Source organism: Lissotriton helveticus, chromosome 8 (genome assembly GCF_964261635.1).
Source record: "Lissotriton helveticus chromosome 8, aLisHel1.1, whole genome shotgun sequence".
Taxonomy (NCBI): Eukaryota; Metazoa; Chordata; class Amphibia; order Caudata; family Salamandridae; genus Lissotriton; species Lissotriton helveticus.
Genome location: NC_136069.1, coordinates 1,129,058,815 through 1,129,077,324, shown reverse-complemented (window position 1 = coordinate 1,129,077,324; position 18,510 = coordinate 1,129,058,815).

Genomic DNA, 18,510 nt, shown 5'->3' with positions numbered 1-18,510 from the left:
AAACCTTCCCCACCGATCCAATCGAGGACCTTAATGATTGTTCTATTATGAATGTATCCACGGCCTCTATCACACAGCAACATGACCCTTTTGTAGATCTAATTAATTTAGAAGAACAACATAATGTTACTACAGCTATGGAGTTAGTACCTCAGAGCAATACCCCTCCGACTCCGGTCCCTGCACCAAGAGCAAAAAAAGGGACCACTAAGGCTCCACCTAGAAGAGGGGGCCTACGCTCTTCAAAGAACAAACCTGTAACTCCCCTTAGAGGAGCAAAGAAAAGGGTGGAGGACAGGATAAGGGAAGACGAGTATGAAAGTACAGATGGGGAGGATACCCTCTTAAGTAAACTTATGGGCATACTTGAGTCTACATTATCTGGGTTAATGAAACCCCTTATATCAAAGGTAGACCAACTTGCAAACAAGGTTAACAAGCTAGAGACCCTCTTAAGGAAAACTAATGAGGGGGTGGGAGAAATATCAAATTTAATAACAACTAAATGTGAACTTATAGAGGCTGCAGGGAAATCTCTCGGGGGGATCATGAATGTAGATCCACCAGTTCCATCTGACCAAATCCAACAAGTTAGCTCTGGGCATGGTGAAACCCCCGATATGGCTTTAACTACAGATCCAGCACAAGCAGCACCCAACACCACCTCTGAGCTTTTTAACCTAGAAACTGGCCCAGTCGAATTAATTGTGGAAGCCTCCCCCTTGATTCTAGTACTTGCAAATACTCCATCGTTGAATATAGGACAGATCGAATCTCCAGATTCCTTAAGACATAAGGCCCTTCAGTGGCTTGGTAATAACATGCATATATCGCCCTGGGGCAAGGAAAAACTTTCTGATGATTTGCTCACAGCAAGAAGGGTCAAGTGGATAGGTACAAAGGTAAAGAAATTTCAAGGGGATTGTGTGGTTTTGAACTTCAAGAGCCCTGAAGTGTTGCCTGATGTTTTACGGAACATCTTCCCCCCACAACTTAGAACAGCAGAAATAGTACCCTTGACTCTGGATTTCTTCTATAGCAGAAGAGGTCTAGTAGCTAAATCTAGCATACTAAGAACTAAGTGGACTGTTGTGGGAAATAGAAGGGCCAGGGTCAATCCAGCAGGCGAGTGGGGGCTAAATTTGGATAACCATTACACAGTGTTGTCCGACTTAAATGCATGCGATTGACTCGCATGTGTATCTATTGCTCCTCCGGAAGCACAGTTGGACCAACGATACGTTAAGACTCTCTTCTCAGATGAGCATCTATTATATAAACCATCTATGGCCTCTAGTGTATTTTCCACTTTTGTTCCAGAGGAACCAGTTAGAGTGCTGTTGGAACAAAATGCAGCACTGGAGGTAATCAAGGAGTCATCTCCAATGAGTAGAGTTGCAGTCCCAGGGATAGTTCCCGTAGAAACAGTAAATACCCCTGATATTGTTCAGATGTGCTATCAAAAGGCCTTATACCCATTATCTATCATCTCTTGGAATATAGCGGGAATCGCAAATAAGTTAAATATCCCAGATTGGGTCGACTTTATCGACCAGTACGATATTGTTATGTTGCAAGAAACTTGGTCGCTTGTACCAATTTTCCGGCAAGGGTATTTGAATTTTTATATTCCTGCTGTAAAAAATAGAGTGGGTCGTCCCTCTGGGGGCTTGTTAATTTGGGTACGCCAAACTTTGAAAAGTGTGGTCAAGCGAAGGTCTATACCCTCTAATGATATTCTAGCACTGGATATTAACTGGCAAAATGGCCAACAATTGGCCTTGTTCAATCTTTATTCCAGGGGAGTTGTTAGAGGTAAATTATCAGAGACCTTGACGATTCTTGAGCATCATATTGAAATGCTGCCAGTGTTACCTCATATAATAATAGGCGGGGATTTCAATACCACCTTCGAACCTATGGGCGAGGAGGATAGAACCTTGGCAGAAGATGAGGATATAAAGTGGAGAATTCCCCAACTAGATATCCCTGCAATCAAGAAATGGAGCACAGTAGCTATTCAATTGAAAAGCTTTTGTCTTTCTAGAGGGCTTAGAGCAGTAAATGGGCGGGTACCGTCGGACCCTAAGGGGAAAAATACTTTTGATAATGGTCGATCGGCCAGTAGAATAGATTATATACTACTGGATGTAAGAGCTTGGGATAGATTGATAGATATGGAAGTGAAGGACAAATTAGAAAGTGACCATAATCCTTTGTGCCTGACACTCCATCACTATCATGAAGTACCCGACCTCCCTAGAGGGGATCAGACGGTTACACAAGATCTTGTAAGCTCAAACAACCTCCGCCATTTGAAGTGGAGTATGCTCCTAGAGGACATTGTAAAAATAGAGACCCTAAAGGAAACAGTGGTGGAGGAAGTCTGTAAGATTAAGTCCCATTATGGGATGACTGACTTCGCAGATTACATGATGGCTGCTCATGAGAAAATGTTTTCTAAAATTCAAAGTTTTTTTGTTAAAACGGTAGCCTCAAGTAAAAAGAGAAAGCCCCAAGAGACTAGAGGGTGGTATGATAAGAGCTGTAGGGTTGCACGAGATAATCTTAGCATGGAACTAAGATTAGGAAATGCCGAAGCAGTAAGGCTTGCGAGAAACCACTACAGACAGGTCCAAAAAACAGCCAAGAAGCGTTGGGACGAGGATTGTTGGCAAGAACTTAAGGAGGCGTGTGCCTCAAAGGACTCCAAGCGTTTCTGGGCCTCAGTAAAATGGGCAAAGGGTGGCATAGCACCCCAGCCAACTAATTATGTCCCGAAAACCGATTGGGTAGAATATTTCCGACCACAGTATGCTCGTAACCCTATGTTTAATACTGATTGTCCTCCTCATCAAGTTTATTACAAATCACCAATTTTTACTGAGGGGGATGTGAGTGTAGTACTGGATTGCGTAGCAAGGGGCAAAGCACCAGGTATGGATGGAATTCCGGCAGATATTTTTCTATCTGATCGGAAATCCTGGTGTACCTACTTTGTAATGCTGGCTAATGCGGTGGCTATGGGAGGGAAAGTGCCTGCTTCATGGAAGGGAGCTGAAATTATTCCCATTTATAAGAAAGGTGATCGTTCCCAGGCTAGAAACTATAGACCCATTAGTCTGATTGATACTGCACAAAAACTAATGGGCCGATTAGTCCAAAACAAACTGCAGCAATGGATTGACGAAAAAACATTTTGTCACCTTATCAAGCAGGGTTTCGTCCCTCAACTAGTAGCGTTGATCAAGTTCTCCACTTCCTAACAATCTACTGGAGAAACGTTACTTTAAAGCAGGGGCCATTGTATGCAGTCTTTGTGGACCTAAAAGCAGCTTTCGACCTGGTCCCCAGAGAAATGCTCTGGAAGACCTTGTCGGAAGTGGGCCTAAGCCAGGAATTGCTTACACTCCTTGTTCGTCTTCACGAAAACAACTTTGCAAGAATAAGATGGGGCAAGCAAGGAGAAGTAACTGATCCCTTCCCAGTAGAACGTGGGGTAAGACAAGGGTGTGTCCTAGCTCCTACCCTTTTCTCTATCTATATAAATGGTATTGTTGAACATCTAGAAAAGGTTGCTAGTGACGCCCCTGTAATTGCTGGCTCTCGTGTACCAGTCCTCATGTTTGCGGATGATACACTCTTACTTTCCCACACCCCTAGTGGGCTTCAAAAAGTGGTGGATGCCTTTGGTGTATTCTGCGATGGGAGGGGCCTTGAATTGAATACCACCAAAACAAAATTTATGTGCCTCAACCAACAGTTCACCTTTAAAGGTGTAATAAAATACAAAGGTACACCACTGGAGAGAGTGGATTCTTTTTCCTACCTAGGCATCACCCTCCAAGAAAACATGAGCTGGAAGCAACACATAACCATGACCTTATTAAAGTATAGGCAGCTAGCAGGCGCTATCACACTCAAACACCGCACCTCATTGACAAAGCCAGTAAACAGTGTGCTGGAAATCTATTCTATGAAAGTACTGGGGGCTTGTTTATATGGCTCCGAACTATGGGGTTTTTCTAATTTGAGAGAATTGGGACGAGCTGAAAACAGGTTTTTACGAGGGATTGTGATGGTCCCCCAAAGTACACCGACAACCCCGTTAAAATTGGATCTGGGAAGAAAATCTATAGAGGACATAGCGAGGTTACGTCCTCTCCTATACTGGAGAAGGATTATGGTGACCCCAGAATTAAGCCATTATGCAGCAGCATTGAAGGATGTCATCAAATTTGATTGTTTCCACAGTATTCCATGGTTAAGGGAGCTTCGGGAACTCCTAATAAAACTGAAATTGGACTATCTGTGGGAAGTTGAAGATGTAACCTGCTTTCCAACAAAGGCTAAGTTAAAAGAACTATACTGGGAAATGGTATATCTTACAATGTTTAGTGACAGTACAAGTTCAAATCTAACATCTCGCTTCTTAAATATAAAAATGTACCCTTTCTGCGAACCTTTCTGGGATATAATTGAAAAACCCCATGATAGAAAACTTTATTTCCAATTTCGCATAGGTGTACTTCCGCTGAACGCGTTTAAGAAGCACTGGTCCCCGGCATGGGACGAATATTGTCACCATTGTAATGAACAAACTGAACACATTTCTCATTTTTTGTTTTGTTGTCCTCTGTATTCGTCTCCCAGACGTAAATGGTTAAAACCTGTGTGCTCAAACTTGGGAACCCGTAGCCAATCGGAAGCTCTCAGGATACTTGAAACTGATTGTTCTACATTTCTTGTGGTTGGTGTAGCAAAATTTCTAGTGTGGTCTTGGTTAATTCGTACCCGATCGTTAATGGCAATTGCACCTTAATGAAATTATGTATTTTGCATTTTGCCACATGGATTATACTATTTTACTTTAGGAATCTTACATTTTTATGAATTGCTATAAATTGCTATTATTAGATCTATTTTTATCATGTATTCATTCGACATTTAATGTTTAATATGTATTTTTAGAACTATTTTTAAATGTAGTATTTATTGTATTAGGGTTAGGTGAATGCTTTTATGACAAATGTCGAATAAAGCTTTAAAAATGAAATGTATGCCCAACATTAGCAAATTCTAGAAGCCTGCTTGTTTGGTTTATCTTTAATTAGTCGTGGAGAATATAGAATGTGGAATACAGAATGTTTTATGTCACATTCCTTGTGTATGCAACTCCCTTTTTTAATAAATGTTTCTGCACAAGTTTTACTGTGGTTATATTAAGCCCCTCTCCTTTTCACTGTGGTAAGATATAAAAAATATGTTAGCATTACTATAGGCCCCCTTTGTTTCCCCACCTACAGCTTTAACATGACCAGGCTGACCACATGTAAAGCTGCAGGTCGGGTAATTCAAAATATGCATGGCGGTGCTGCAGAAGTCACCTGACCTACATTACTACTCCACCAATGGAAAACCAGAAAATAAAGACTGCAATTACCAGCAAGAACACATGTGTACGTGTAAAATAGAAAACAAGCACTATGCATTTGTGTGTCAATAATTAATGTAATAAACATTATTTAATATTTAATTATTTGTTTTATTACACTATTTTCAGACATAATGATAGAATCCGGGTTGTTCTTTGATCTTTGCCGCATCGCAGGATTAGACACAGGATTGCCGCATCACCAGCCCGTATTTCGCAAGGAGGGGGACTGCAAGATCCAGAGTCCCACGTACCAGGGGAGGAGCATACACACCTGCAAAGCACCAGGAGGAGCATAAGAGGCAGCTGGGGCTCCCGCAGCGATGCCCGGGCCAAGGGCGGGCCCGTCCACTCCCATCAGAGCCCAGAAGAGACTGGACTGGGCCTACCCTCCGACATTCTGGGATATATATATATCTCACTGAAAAGGTACTGTCACGACATTTGCAACTAATTGTAGAAATTAAATGCTGACTTTTCTTTTTACATATTTTATATCAATTTAAAATTAAGTTAGAAGTAATGGCAAAAAAGAAGACCCACGCCGATCAGACAGTAGTGAGTGGGGCAGGAACTTCAGATGCTTTTTTGACTAGGGTAGAATCGGTACTGACGCATGAGATTGCTCTAACAGAGGGTCGCCTTTCCTTGGACCTGTTAACTGCGCAAAAGCATTGCTCACTGAGTACATTTACCTCACTAACACCGCTATTGGCCTCATCTGCTACTCCATCAATATCATCAGCAACACCTGTACAAACTGCTGCACCAGTGGGCTCGCACCCATCCCATCCACAGGATGAGCCTAATATTAGCTCTAAGCCATTATTAGCAAGCCAGGGGCAAATAGTAGCGCCTGATAAAAGCAACGAGCCCCCAGTGAAGTGCAGAAGGGATGGTGCACTGGTAAAGCAACCGGAGAAGAAAAAAACGCAACCCACAATTGTAAAGGGAAAGAAATAACTGAAAGAACTGATCCAGGCCCAAATGACACTGTGCCTCATGCTATAAATAAGGACTTTGCTTCCTTCCCACTAATTGAGAGTGATGATATGTGGACGAGGTTTGAGACAATGATTACTGTATTGCTAAACCCTCTACAAATACAGTTGAATAGGATTGAGGAGTGTATGTCACATATTGAGGGCCTAGTAACTTCCTTTCGTAATTCTCCCATATGGCTTTTCCATCAGTGCCATCAGTGCCAACAGGTTAGGCCCCTGCCCCTGGCCCTGGCCAAGCCATATCTAAGTAATGGTACTACACAGGGGAATCAACCTTGCCAGAGAGGAGGCAGAGGGCTGGCGCCTTCTAATATAAAGGAGGAGAACACAAACAGTCATCTTTCTCTGAGGTGTCTGCCACCTACTACTCAAACTAAATCGCAAAGCCAAATGGCTTACGAGGTACAGCAACACCAACCTCATCAGAGCAATGGTACACCCCTACTGCAACCGGTCACTATCATAAATGACCCAGTTAATAATATTTACCCAACATTACAGGGCCAGAAGGGGAGGGTCATTTATTTGAATAAACAAAGCCCGTCGGGGGTACCTTACTAAACCCTATCAGTCTTTGTACCTTCCTAAGGCCTCAGAGCCTCTTGTCATGATTCTGGTCAAAGTCCCGACCTTAGGGAAAGATCAGTTGGAAAGTACTATTCAACAGCTAAACAAATCTCTCCACTGGCTTTCCCGTCAGGTCCCTAGGGGGGTCACTGGGGCTGTCCCACTCGCAAAACAGATCAAAATGGCACGAAGGGTGAAGTGGGTGGGCCCAACAGATAAATCAATGGACGGGGATTGTGTTATCCTGAATTTTAACAATCATTACAGCCCTAGAATCCTCGTGGACTACCTGCAGGGGGATTTACGTAGGGATACTCAGGTAAAAGTTCTACCCTATGGGTTTTTCTTTCATAGACACTGTCCCAATGGAGGGGGGACCTAGAGAGTTAGCCACATATAATAGATTCCCCCCCTAAGTGACTTGGAAAAGTGTGATTGACTGAAGTCACCGTTATATAGAGAGCAGCAAGGGCCACCTGCCTCCCTCTCTAATGATAGCCAATCAAGTAAATTAGGGCCCAGTGATAGCACACATATAATAAAGATCCCCATATGGGTGGGAGGGTTAAAAATATGGCATCTAATGCAGGAGAGGCATCTGAGGGACCACAAAGGGATCAACCTGGAAATAGAGTGATATGCAAAGGGTTATCTGGTCAACATAATTGGGAAGGGTTTGTTTTTAGAACCTGGAATGTGAACGGGTTGAAAAATAAGGTCAAGAACATCGACTGGGTTAACTTTATTTCCTAATATGATATTGTATGCTTTCAGGAAACCTGGTGTGTAAATTCTGTACATATTGATGGTTTTCCGTCCCATTTCCTTCCAGCAACTGGCTAAAAAGCAGGTTGAGCAAAGGGGGGCTTGCAGATACTTATTTCCAATAAAATACCTATAATGGTTAAAAAAGGTGCATTAGTGGAACCTCATGCTCAGATCTTATGGCTAAGCAAGAAGGGAGGTACATTTTTATAATATTATCTTCGACTCTAAACATATTAATGTGGTAACAGCCCTCAATTGGCAATTAGAAACTGTTTTAGCAACAATTAGTACAGATTATTTCCTATTATGGACAGAAGATTTTAATATACAGGCATGTAATGCCTCAAACCCTCAGACATGCTGCCCTATTCGTGGTGACAGGAGCGAAATTGACCACTTTTGCCATAACGAGTATGGGGAAACCTTAAAACCAATCGTATCCAAATACGATCTCCTCTTACTTAGGGGAGGCTGCGGCCAAGACGGGGTTGTATTCCCAACTTTTTTAGGGAGAAATATGTATTCGGCTATTGACCGCATATTAGTATCTTCCTCGGATATATTAAGGTGTGGAAACCCCAACGTCGTCCCCTCCATTCTGAGTGACCACAACCTACTTGCTTTACCTTTGTTCTTTTGGGGCACAAAGGGCGAAGCTTTTTCCATTGTGGACAATATTACCCCATTTAGGAATAATGGAACTAGAATTAAGTGGACAGGCGTTGACCCCAGAGGGACACTAAAGCAAATACTTATACATAACCAGGGTGAAATCGCCTATTGCCTTCAGGACGATATTTCCTCAATTGTAATAATAAGTAAATTTAAATGCATCAACTTGTACTTTAAAGGATATTTAACTGGGCAAAACCCGGTAATGAAACTAAAAATAAGAAGGGGTGGTTTAACAATACCTGTACCAAAGCACGCCTGGTGCTCAAATGTGCACTATCCAAAACACCGCGAGATGCACTGGTGATCAAATCCCTAAGACAAGAATATAAAATTGCTCTAGTAACTAGGAAAAAGGTACTCCAGAAAGAAGCATGGGATAACCTGATAACTTCAACTGAGACAAGGAACAGCAAACTCTGTTGGGACACTGTTAATGCCCCCTTTTAAAAAAAATATGATGTACCAGAGTTTGGTTCATTTATCCTGGCAGATACATTGGTGGCACACTTCTCCGGAATCTTCAACAACGCCAAGGAGATAGTGGGGCGATTAGATAGGGATGTTCATGAAGAGAGAATTTGTATCTTAGATATCACATGTGCAGAGGCCGTACTGGCAATCCAGCAGAGTGCTGGGGGCGGGCACCAGGTCCAGATGGAGTCCCAGTAGACGTCTATAAATCTAGAGTGTTCAATTCAGCCATAAAAGAAACAACACCACAAACATGAGGTGAGACTATTATTGTCCCAATATATAAAAAGGGGGACAAAATTGACCCAAAAAATTATCGCCCGATTTCCTTCCTGGATACCTCCTTAAAAGTCATGAATAGGGTTCTACTTAAAAGGTTGGAGGAATGGGCTGAAGAGCATTGCATCCTAATGCCTGTGCAGTATGGGTTCCAGAAATGTCTGGGGACAATTGAACAATGCCTTAATCTAGAGCTACTCATCAGCAAAAATACTAAGGCAAAGACGGGCTCCCTTTATCTATACTTTGCAGATTTGAGTAGTGCCTTCGATTTAGTGGCCCACAACTTTCTATGCCAAACCTTGATTGACTTGAGAGCACCTCGGGCAACTGTTAACTTCCTCTCACGCTTATATGAAAAACTAACTATAGTGGTTCATTTTGGCCCCTAGGCAGAATGTACCCCTACATTTAAAGTGGGATGGGGTACACGGCAAGGATGCGTGCTAGCCCCAGTTTTTTTCTCCCTTTTTATTAATTAGGTTGATACTTATCTACAGAAAATTCAAGTTGATGTACCCAGGGTGACTGGTCGTTCGATACCTGTACTATTATATGCGGACCCCGGTAGTCCTCCAAAGATTGATGGAGGGTTTCTTAGGTTTTATGGAACAACGGAGGATGATAATTGACAAATTAACAATGTTTACCATGATATGTGGGCCTAAAAAGAAAGCTTGTAGAACCTTTCATATAGATGATACCCCAATTTGTACAGTAAACTCTTTCTCCTACCTTGGTATACTGTTTTCAGATAACGGTACATGGCCCCAACATATCATAAATACAAAAATTAGAATGAGTAGGGCCAACCAAGGGAGTTTTAAATTTGCGGCCAGATTGGGCAATCGACCAATGAAGGAGATGGTTACCATTTATAAAGCTAAAGGACTAAGTACTGCTATATATGGGGCAGGACTTTGGGGCTACACAAATAGAGTTGCGTTACAAACTGAAGAAAATTGCTTTATGAAATGCTTGTTGTCTTTACCATCCTCTGTATTGAATACCATCACACATCATGAGGTGGGGCTGCGATTTTTAGAGGACATCTTGATGGCAGGACCCTTATTATTCTGGGCACAAATCTGGCAACATGGAGAAACTGCTTTTACCAGAACCATCATTTTAGACTGCTTAAACCTGAATGATGCCCCGAAAATTTCCTGGTTGTCTTATGTTAACACACACTGGGGAGTTTAAGTAATATGTCTGTATGGACGAACCCTGGAAAAACATTTACTATTAAAAAGAAAATACCTAAGGCCTCCTTCATGTCATTTAGAGAAAACCGTAGTGCAAAAATGGAATTGAGTAAACCAACTATGGCACCATACAAAACATACGTGCTAGAAGAGGGTATTAACGGTTACCTGTTGTATGTGACTCATGTACAGCATCGGTTTGTTTTATTGAGGCTGAGATGTGGTATTGTACAATACTGTGTCAGTTTCCCAAAAATGAAGGCACATCCTTTAGATAAGGTACCCTGCCTGTGTGATAATAAGAGTAAACTATATTGTTCTGCACATTTTATTGTAATTTTAGTAATTTTTATTTGAAGACCCTGTTTGTTAACCGTGGTATCAGGTCCCATACATTGGCTTTGAAATTCCTAGTAAGCCTAGAGGATCCTTTGACATGTAATAACACTGCCCTGTTTATTTTAAAATCAATTACCGCAAGGGAAAGCTTTGTGTTACAAACTAGTAATGGATGACACCAATGTCTGTATTTTTTTTAATATGTGCCAATTTTTATGTATTATATTGTCTGTGCTTTTATGGCTGATTTTTAATAGTCGAATAAAGATGTTGATGATGATGACAGAAAGAGCATGATAAATCATATAATAGAAAGGCAAACTATTTCTCACGCACATGAGCTACACTTATAGCCAAGAAAGTACAACCATGGAAATGTATTCATTATTATTATAATGCTTGCTATGTGGGGGCAACTGCAAAAGATGATGTTATTAATGTAAGAGAACACAACCACCCCCCAAATGACACCAAATTTGAAGTAAGGCATGTATTACAATATTTAAGAGATGCAAGCACTATCTTGCAAGATCCCACAACTACAATACTAAAAGATATACTCCCTAAAGTCCCTGAACAACCTTAAACCACTTAACCACTAAATAACATGAACAAAAAAGCCAACAGTGATACCCCCTGCTGTGCCTAGCAGATACCACAATATCCAAATTCCTGAACACTTAATCATCACACATGATGAAGAATCCTTCCTCTTACATGATGACCTCAATAATGAAAAATGCGTTATAATATTTGCTACAGAAGAAAACTATTCAAAACTAAGCCAACGTCAAACATGGTTGATCGAGGGGACATTCAAAATGTGCCCCAAACCATTCACTCAGATATACACCATGTAGTGTGAATATCAGAACACTAATATACCATTTGTATACGCTCTGCTACCTAAGAAACAAATTGCACTCACTGCAAACTATTAAACCACAATAAAATAAAAACAAAGTACTCTCCACATACAATTATAATTGATTTTGAACAATACATGATTCATGATGCTTAATCTATACTCAAACACAACCATACAAGGCTGTTAATACCATTTTAACCGTAGGATTTGGAGGCATCTCCAACAATCTGCAACCAAGAGCATACTTGTCTTTGAAATTACAATACATGATTGCTCTAGCCTATGTCCCTGTAACAAAGGTAGCTTACCAAAGCATCCTATTTATAGAAAGCTCATTCTACCAACAAAAGGAACACAAACTAAGGCCCTTATCACGATGGCGGTAGAGCAAGCTCCAACCACCATCGCCGCTGGCAGGCGTTTGTCCGACAATGAGTCTGTGATCCCACCTGCCCAATTAGGATAGGACCGCCAGCACTGCGGTGGAAATGTGCCTTTTGAACCGTAGCTTGCGCTGCAGCCAGGAAAAGGGCCGCAGTCCAAGCTGCAGTGCAAACATCCATGCACCATTAGCCAGGCACACAGTGCATGGATGTTTTGGGGGGTACCACATATGCTCCCCCTTGATGCTTAGAAGCGGGCCACAGGGGACAGAGCCCTGCTTGGGATTCCCCCAAAAGTCTGTTTCCATCTGCCTTTTAATGGCAGTGGGACCGCCATGAAAAGGCAGTCTTAAAGGGACATCTTAATCCCTTTGGCAGTGCCTGCACAGGCACTGCCTCAATTGTAGGTATTAGTGTCCGATCGCCGCCCGAAGGGTTCCTTGAGCCTGTCGTAGTTGGTGGTCTTCCCATATAATTGCTCCAACTGCTGGTATTGTAATCCTGCAGTCGGACCGATGCCCTGGATGTCAGGCAGCCTGCTACAGACGGCCTGTTGGTGGCTGTCCACCTGACTTTAAATGAGGGCCTAAATCCCCCAATGAACTGCTTTGAATTTCAGAGGTAACCTAAATTCCAAATACCATGGTGGAATGTCTACAACAGCACCATGGCTAAAGAAGCTTGAACCAACAAGGCAGTAGAAGGATGGCATAAAGCCTTCCAGTGTCCACTAGGCAGCATCAGCCGCGGCCTGTGGAGGGAGTTCCGGTGGGGCAGAAAGGCGGGGCGGGGGAGGGACAGGGTGGGGGGTGCTAGAAACCGGAATATGGATAATTGGAGGTAAGTAAAGAATTTAATAAAACAAATTTCGTAGTGCGCGCTACATCGCCTTTTGCAATTATCCATATTCTGGTTTTTAGCACACCCCCCATCCTGCCCTTCCCCTGCCCCGCCTTTCTGCCCCACCGGAACTCCCTCCACGGGCTGTGGCTGGGCAGCATCCGACTTACACTCTACAGATTCACAGAAGCCCTACAAAAAGGACAAAGCTGCCAAAAACTATGAATGGATCAATCAGTAACTCAAATTAAAACTAAACTTTGCAAATAAACCTATATAATGTACAACATGCAACAATGTAAAGTAAAACTCTTAGTTGACAACAAGGGAGTACACTACTTAGAATGAATAGCCAAAACCGTATTATAAATACTGTAACTATATACCCAGTAACCAATAAACCTAAGGTAAAATCCAACCCAGCATAACTAAATATTAAACAAATTGTTTTTATACATCAGTCAAAAAAAACATACAACTAAAACAGCAAATAAGACTGATACATAAAATCAATATGGATATTAATTACTTAAAAAAGAAAAAGTCACCAATCTCAAACCTAAACATTACAAATAAAATCAAATGGAATAAACTAAATACAAAATTTAACATGTAATGTAACAACTACCAATCACATTAAATACACATACATACTAAAATATAACATGTTCCACCCAAAAAGAATAACTTCAATAAAAAGTGCTGCTCTGCAGCTGTAGATCTTCATCCATATCCATGTAGTCAAGGCTACTTTTGGGGGTGATACGTTGCACTTTACAAATCTGGGATTATTAAGAATATGCTGAACTAAAACAGGAAAAATAATTCCCAAAAATGCAAAAATAAAACTCATCCATTTTAAATCCAATGAATGAATCCAAAGTCTTAAGGTGCCAAAAGGTGTACAAAAGTTAAGTTAGCAGTAAAAAAATGGCAGCTAAATGAAACTGAAAGGGACTATCTCCCATAGAAAACAATGGATATTTAAATAAAAAATGTTTTCAAAATGTTAAAGAAAATTGAAAACATGTCAATTAAAGTTATATGAAATATGCAACATTGATGTTAATAATGTAGAGATGATCAATATAGTATTATTTAAGATATACCTAATAAAACAGTTACACATTGTTAAATATTTAAGTGAAACAAGTGTACATGTATGTAAAAAAAATATATATACTACCCATGAAAAAATAAAATAAAAGAATAGAAATGTTCAACACGGTTCACAAAGTATCTACATGTTTATTTAATATTCAAAATGTACTAAAATGTTGCTTGAATATAACACTGAAAATATTTTCCTTATGTGTACAAATATGTAGGTAAAAATGTATACACATATATTTAATTCTTTTATTATATATCTTATCATATTTGTACTAAAATATTGCTTAAATATAATAATGAAAATGTTTTCCCTATGTACACAAATATATGCAAAAATGTATATCTATATATACATTAAATAAAAATAAATTAAAACAACAAATTGTGTATTATTCCTCTATTATTTAAACAAAGAAAAATATGAATAATGTGTGTGAGAAATGTAATACCAACTCCTATCTAAATGATCTAGAGCAGTGGTTCCCAAACTTTTGACTCCCGAGGACCCCCATTGAGTCATCACTGGAAGCCAGGGACCCCCAAGCAATTTGTATGAGTTAGATTTCAAACATTAAAACAGTAATTCAAAAAAATACACACGTGTGCACACAAAACAAATACTCAAAGTACTAAGGATTTTGGGGCCAGATGTACGACAATTTCATTAGCATCTCGCAATTGGCAACACATTGCGAGGGGCAAATTGCGAGTTGCTGAATGAAATATACAACAGTGTGTTTAACACTGTTTGGGATTCCCTATGGGGTCGCAAATTCCGAGGTTCATTAATATTAATGATCCTCTCGCAATTTGCGAGCCCATTGGGAATGGCAGCCCTCCCAGCGATGGTGGCCTGCTGGGCTCTGCAGGCCACCATGTCTCTGACTGCTTTTAAATAAAGCAGTTTTAAAAAAAATGCAGCCTGTTTACCATGCATTTAAAAAAAAAAAAAAATGAAACGTTTTCGTTTCATTTTCTAAGGGCAGGCAGAGGTCCCTGGGACCACTCCCTGCCCTTAAAAAATAATTTTGCATGCATTTGCAATGGGGAAGGGGTCCCCTTGGGACCCCTTCCCATTTGCGAATGCTTTACCATCTACTTGAAGTAGGTGGTAATTGTGACTGTTTTGCGACCGCAAAACATTTGTACATGGTTTTGAGACTCGCTATTTGGAAGGGAATGCCCCTTCCAAATAGCAAGTTGCAAAACCTATTTAGAGAGTCGCAAACAAATTGCGACTCGCGAAATAGGCTATGTACATGGCCCAATAGGATTTTTGCATGTGCAAACTGGTTCGCGAACCCGTTCGCGCATATAAAAACAGATCGTACATCTGGCCCTTAGTATTTTATATTGAAGTAATAGCCCCTCTGTCACATGTATTTCATTTGTTTTATAGCATCTCTCATACCATTGTAGGATGTCAGAGCACTTTACATCACACACATATAGAGACATTGAATCATACATGTAAATCAGTGTGTGTGTAAAATGTTTAAAGAGTGCTTGGTCTGGAAAAGCACAAACTCAGGATTCAGAACATAACACAGTGGCTAGCATTGACTTTAACATTAAAAAAAAATTTCCACTCAAATATATCTTTTTAGCAGCATCAGGATAATGAATAACTGGGACAAAATATAAGTTACTAACTGGTACCATGCAGTTTGCAAGCAGCTCTTTGATGACAGCGTATAGGTCCCTCTGCTAGATTACGATTGTCACTTATGAAGTGCACAGTAACAAAAGAATCTCTGTGACAAAAGCAGTAACCACCAACCTAGGCACATAAAATACTGCTTTTTAAGATGCATGTTACACGTTCTTTGCAGTAGGCACATTAACCCTCTGTGCTACATTAGATAAATCAAAGCTGCCACTGAACAAAACTCTCCGCTCTCCAGCAGGTACATTAATCACTGGCATTCTCTTGACACTTTTATTGTTGCTGGAAAGCTGCTAATTATACAAGAAACGTTTCTGTGCTTTTAAAACTGTTACCTATGGACCCCCTGGGAATGTGTCACGGACCCCTTGGGGTCCGCGGACTACAGTTTGGGAAACACTGATCTAGAGGAAGGACCTGCACACTAAAGGGATTACACTGACTATTCCGCCTCCCATCCAAACCATTTTGAGGAATGTGTTGGACACTAAGGAGGTTACATATACTACTCCCACTCCAATCAAAGCTATTTTGGGAAAGGTGATGAACACTAAAGGGGTTTCATTTACTATTCCCACACCAATCAGAACCATTTTAGGGGAGGTAATAAATAGCAAATGGCAATAAAAGGGTTATATTTAATATTCCCACTTCAATCTAAACAATTTCGGGAAGGATTTGGCACTAAAAAGGTGACATTTATTATCCCCAGTCTGAGCTAAACCATTTTGGAGAAGGTGTTGTACACTAAACGTGTTACATTTATTATTTCCACTCCAAGCGAAACAATTTTTGGGAAGGGGTTGTACACTAAACGGGTTACATTTACTATTCCCACTTCAATCTAAACCATGGTGGAAACATGTTGGTCACTAGAGGGATTACATTTACTATTCCCATTTCCAATCTAAACCATTTTAAGGAAGGTGTTGAACACTAAAGGGGCTACATATACTATCCCACTCCACAGTAAATTAAATGGCATAAGTCTTTTAACAGTAAAGATATGAAATAAATTATACCCTAATACATATTTGTAATATAATCGACAGCACAAATTATCTAGAGAAATATTTATTTTTAATATATCACTTTAAATAAATTATTCCTTATATTCCATATTATTACTGAATAATTCACCAATATTATAAGTACTGAAGAAAATCACTCATTAACAAAAGGTAGACATAAATATAACATTACATCTAATATTTTTAATGGCATATTTATTTCACCATGTATTATTTATAATACATGTATAACATATAATAATTTTTGATTGCACATGTAAATATTTAAATTGACTAATATATAATATATTTAATTATTTGTAATTATTTTACTAGAAGTAAAATGAAAATAAATAGAAATAAATAATGATAGAAACTGAATATTATTTTAATTTTTAAACATAAGTTTATTGTAATACATAATAATGAAATGCAAAGCCTACATTTTAAGCATACTAAAAAACCATATTAAAATGACATGAGAAATATTTTATAATTCAAGTTTACTTATTTTATCCACAAAATTAAAAAAATTAAAATACTATTCTTATTTATTACACACTAAATCTATACAATTATTTATTGTGATTAAATATTAAGAAACAATAGCTGTTGATTTAAAATATACATCTTACCACTAGAAAATAATGACTTAAAAATTACAAACTTTTTTAAACATAAAAATATACAATTTTCAATGAAAAATTCTTATTTTATAAAACATGCTAACAATTACACGTTTAGAACATTTTAACAAAATTATCAAATGTACATATCTTATTAAATATTTCAGATATTTTATGTAAATACTAAAGTGTTTATATAAATTTAAAATAAAAAATATAATTAACATGAAAAACATTGATTGATTAATTTTAAATATTTTAAAAAATCTAAATATTCTGTATAATAAATACAATGTAATATGCATGCAAATTAATATTCACATATTTAAATGATTCCCCCACTCTTTTTCATTAATTAAAACATTAATCAAATTTATGAAGACAATTGAAACGTTTAAAATTACTAAATAAATTACGAAGATTACTAAAACAAACATGAAAATACCTCTAAAATAAAACATTACATTCAACAATATCTTTTCAAACAATATTTTCTAGAATAGTAAAACAACACTTAAAACAATATTCTTACCTACAATATTCCTGTTTATGATATTTTTGTCATCGCAACATTTTCCACACAATATTTATGTATCTGAATATTTTTAATTCAATATTTTGTCCAAACACCAAAAGATCATACACCCTTATTCTATATATGAAAACGCTTTACATATTTTCAGTGAATTTCAAAAGGAAATCTTGGTCTAGCATCATAGCCTGATCTGCTTTTAAGAGCAGATATCATGAGTGCTCAGAAGGAAATCTTTATGTAGATCCCAGATAATGTCCTGTTACTAATCTGGTGCTGTAATTTACATTTACGATAATACAGCATGGTTTAATGCAAGGAATTTACTTGTGATGTACCTACCGGAGAGGTTATGTATACAAAACCAACAACATCTCATATCACTCATAAATTCAAGCATTCTAATTATGGGGTCTATCCACACAGGTATGTTGTGCTGAAAATGCAATTTTGTAGGCAAAAGTATTAATTTACATCTGCCAATATTCTAACAAAGGAATTTCTGGTGGGGGGCATCAATGCATTTACTACTGTGGCTTTCCCACAATTATTGTGGAGAACTCTGGAGAAGTGTGGCTCACTGGTTAGAGGAGGCAGACCTGGAAGCAGAGGTCAGCCCGGGACCAGGGTTCAATTCGCGGGGTCTTGAGTCCTAAAATGTCCATGGACTCGACAATTCTCGCTCCGGTGCCTACTCGATTCACGGGTTCACACTCTGCGACTCTGGGCA